General features: G+C 43.3%; 1 long non-coding RNA gene across 1 annotated transcript; it reads left to right on the top strand.

Annotated features, from left to right (window-relative positions):
- The first annotated feature begins 473 nt into the window (after nucleotides 1-473).
- On the top strand, nucleotides 474-3,384 carry LOC142476766 (uncharacterized). The gene is made up of 3 exons (XR_012791971.1): nucleotides 474-719; nucleotides 1,740-1,835; nucleotides 3,280-3,384. It is a non-coding gene; the product is annotated as an uncharacterized LOC142476766 (long non-coding RNA).
- The last annotated feature ends 1,249 nt before the right edge of the window (nucleotides 3,385-4,633 follow it).

The following is a 4,633-nucleotide window of genomic DNA, read 5'->3' as shown; positions in this document are numbered from 1 at the left end:
TGGTTTTCATCATAACTTTCCTGTCACACATTCTCCATCTCTGTTGCTAACATGTCTTCGTCTTCTATTGATCTGTCTGTGGGTATACATCAGGGCTCTGTTCTGAGATCTCTCTTTCTCTCTACATACTATCATTTGGTGACCTCATCAACTCTTTGTGACAATCCTATAAATAACAAATACAAATATCAGGTCATGGGAATAAGTGATTTGGACATAAAAGTAACATTTCGGAAGTGTGGACAACTAATACATCTTGTAGATTGCCTTTACAGTGTGATGTCATTGATTCAGTAGATTGTGTGCAGACCAGGACTGCAGTACAGTGTCACTCACATGGATGACTTGCGTGGTAGAAGCTCAAGAACAAGGATGTCAAACTCCAGTCCTCGAGGGCAGCAAACAGGCCAGGTTTTCAGGATATCCCTACTGAAAACCTGGCCTGTTTGGGACCCTCGAGGACTGGAGTTTGACATGCATGCTCTAGAAGGAGCACAGCTGTGGGTGGGAGGTGGATTTGCTTTGCATCAAATGGTTTGGAGCAAGGTTTATTGTATGTATTATCATAATAACAATGCGATGCTTAACTTTTATTTCAGGAGGGATGACTGCAGAACAGAAGTGAATATTGAAGCCATGTGTTCCTTTTCTTGCAAAAGAGAAAATTTGAAGGACAGTTGAAGAGAAGGAAAATTACTACACAGAGACAGATAAGCAATGTGTATATTTCTCATTTACCATTTAGTATTTGTCGTTTTATTGACTCCACACAATCCGGCTGCTACGGGTTTCACATTGAATATTTTCATCTCTACTCTACCCCTTCCTGTGATCTGAACCATGCAAGTTTTCGTTGATTCAATACATCATGAGTAGAGGGTGGCTACAGTATGAAGTAAAGACCCAAGGACCACATCTACTACCATTCATAACAAGAACATGTGCAGTAGCGCACAGCTGCAGTTCTATGTGATTGTTATGAAAGGTTGAGGTGGTTCAATTCTATGAATCTGGAGTGGGATGGATCCTGTTTGCATCATATGGTTTCATCTAGGCCAGTAGATTATATAACTCTCAGTACAGGTTACACATGGCATCAGTATTAGTGATTTAAAGAGGAGGAAAGCTTCAATGTGGAGAACAAAGCCAAGTAATGTTGAAGTTACTCCTTTTACCATTTACTTGGTCAGTCTGTACTGTCTACTCCCCACACAGCTGCTAAGGATCTTCCATTTTAAATACTTTCACCTCCTATTCTGCACTGCTTTGCTGCCCATTATTCAGAGATGCGTTCCAGTCATGTTTACCACTCTGAATCTCTCTGCAGTCATTGGTTCAGCACATCATGGGTAGAGCATGGCTACAGATACAGCAAGCTATTATTATTTTACCGGCTGATCATCCATAATATTGCATTAAAACATAGAATATCACTTAATTTCCAAAAGATTCAGTGATGCTGATAATGCAGAATCTCACAACATTTCCCATCATAATGCCATAATGCACCAGTGGGAGAAATAATCCTTGCTATATCTGTACATTGTGTGACGTATTACCTCCATGACCATTGAGAGCAAGTACATCTTCTGTATAGAGCGGCTGTGTTATGATGCAGTTATTGATCATCATTGACATAATCACAAGAATCTTATGCAAAGGGAAATTGTCCGCAGCGAAGTGAGATTTCAGCCCCCAAACGTCTGTAATATTAATGCAATGTCTTACTTTTGTTGCAGTGAACACTGAAGAGACGGATCTACTACAACACTGTACAGGATGAGCATACGCTACAAACAGCAAAATGATCTTGCAGTTGACAGTATGTTGTTCTGGTAATGTGCACAATTATTATTTATGGGCTACACACCACAGTGCTGGACATATTCTGTTAACTTCAACTCTACTCCTAACATGGAGATGTCTTCCTGGTGTTACTGATTCAGTACATCATATGCACAGTGTGGTTATGATATGATGGATTGATTTAATGAACCCACCAACCAATGATGACATCTGCATCATCTTCTGTAAAGTGCAGCTACAGCATGATATTATCAGCATTTGGTGCGGTATAATCAGAGGTATCTATGTGCTTTTGTGCCTGTTTTAAGTCCTCCAGCTTAACGCCCCTACACCTCCCACTACACAGGCATACTTACTTATGCATACACTGACATCTGGCATACCTACACACACCCCAGGGCCACTTCCTTCCCCTGATGTCAGGGAGAGGATGGGCATGCAGAGTGCAGTAAGTCTCCACGTTACTCTGGCCAACAGTCTTGGCCTACCTCCAGCATCTGTCACCCACAACATCTGTTCCCTCCTTGTAAAGTGCTGAACTATCTCACCTGGGTCAGTGCTATAGCTGATCACAGTGCCCGATCAGGATGTCACTGTGACAGGCAGCAGTGCAGATTGACCGGTCAATCAATGCAGTGCCGCAACATATGCACTAAATGAGATTTCCGTGCCCCCAGTCAGGTTACTCCCTGGGCAGTGACCCTGCTCACACCCTCCCCTAGTTCCACCTCTGATCACAATTATCTCTCTTGGAGAGTGTAGCAAATTGGAGTTGGGGGAATCTCACCTCTGCCATGCATGGTCACAATCTGGGCACAGGACCCAAATAGTGGGCAATGTGGCACTTCTTACAGTAGAGAATAAGTAACTTTATTCTTTACTTGTGTATTAAGGACCTTATTTGCATTAAATTCAGTCCACATGGGACCAAGACTTTCTGGCTTACTGAACAAAGTGGAATTGTTTCGTAGAGGGTGGAGAATTGTATTTTATCTGAAATTACCCCCTCTGCACAAAATACAAACAATTATACCCATACAAGTACCTTGTGGAAGTTGTTGCCCTCTATCTTCCTGTGGTCTCTCCCTGTTTCTCACCGTGCCTCCTCCCATTTCCTTGCACCTCTGCGTCTCCGCATATATCCCTATACTCAGAGCCGGCTCCGGTCAGTGACATGGGATGCCCAAATATGAGCATACCCATATATGGGCATCCATGCCACTGACCGGAGCCCGCTCTGTTGCGGATATGGAGAGAGACTGGGAGATTTACATCCCCTTATAATTCATATGGTGCATAGTACCGGCACGTATTGTTTTACCGGTACTGTGTACCTTCCTACTTTCACACTGGTACAGTATATGCTGCAGTGGGACTGAGAGGGATATATTGGTAACACATAGTCATTGTTGGGGGAATTCAATCCATTTTGAAAATAGTAATGAAATGTTTTTTACTTTTCTTTTTTTTCAGTAATGAAGAATGAAACATTTCTGTTAAAATTGAATTGGAGGTGAACTGGATTCATCATCAACTCTGCACCAGTGTGAATTGATGTTCTTTAATGTTCTGATAAGGTACATGCAACATCTCTTCCTCAACCCCTGCACCACTCTCTGCCTCTTGCCTCTCTCTCTCCACCTCCCTGCTAAGCGTATTAACCCATCTAATGTAATCCACATTCCATGTCTCACTTTACTCTTCACTTCTCACGTGCCCTCTGGAATGACTGCTCTCTGACTAACAAGGTCTATTTGTACATGACCTCTTCTGCTCTCATCCACCACCTCTCATTCCCCTCACCCCTGTCCTACTCGATACCTCAGCTTAATTGAACTCTCTCCTCTGACATCTACCCTTATCTCTAACCTCTCCTCACTTTCTGCTTAAACTAACTATCTTGTTAACTTTTACAATGCTATCATCTCCTCCTCCTCCCTCCTCCTCCTCCCTCCTCCATCATATATATGCCCCTTCTAGGCTCTGACACACTCATCCCTCTAAGGCCATGATTATCATGGGCACATGCTTGGTCATCCACAGTGTGTGCGAGCGATGCAGAGCCGCCTCGGACCTCAGTGCAGGGATTGCTGCATACCCCCAGCATCTGTCACCCACAAACAATACACACACTAATACTCCCCACAATACACACTATAATACCTCCTCAATACTAATCTCCCCAATAATATTATAGCTCCAAACACAATATACACAACACCCTTACACAAGATACACAATCTAGTACTCTCCTCTGCACCTCTACACACAATATAATACTCCCACACACACAATATACACACTACCCTCCTACCCCCATAAAATACAACCAATAATACACACACACTTTGTGGATGTTGGGACCAGCTCCCGGCATGCACCAGTGAAAGAGAGAGGCCCGCAGAAGCTCGGAAGAACTCCCTCCATCCGTGCCTTCCTCCGTTTCACATCTTCTCCCTGTCTCTCTCCCTCCCTTTCCTTGCATCTCCCTGCGTCTTTACGTATACCCAGTCAGTGACGGCTCTGGTCACGTGATGCCTTAATATGGGCTTATCCATATATGTTCATCCACGTCACTAATGTGATGCCCGCACTGTTGCGGAGCTGGTACTTACGACGGGCACTTATTGTTTTATCAGTACTGCGTACCTGACTCTACCGGCCTACTTTCAACACTAGTACAATATGTGCTTCACTACGAGTGAGTGGGGAATATTGGCATCACACAGTCACTGTTGAATATGCCATTCAATCCATTTTGAAAATAGTAATGCAATGTGGTTTTGTTTTGTTTGCTTTTTGCAGTAATGAAGAATGGAAAAGTTAT

Source organism: Ascaphus truei, unplaced genomic scaffold, assembly GCF_040206685.1.
Source record: "Ascaphus truei isolate aAscTru1 unplaced genomic scaffold, aAscTru1.hap1 HAP1_SCAFFOLD_1714, whole genome shotgun sequence".
In the NCBI taxonomy this organism is placed as follows: domain Eukaryota; kingdom Metazoa; phylum Chordata; class Amphibia; order Anura; family Ascaphidae; genus Ascaphus; species Ascaphus truei.
This window is presented reverse-complemented; position numbering and strand designations above follow the sequence as displayed.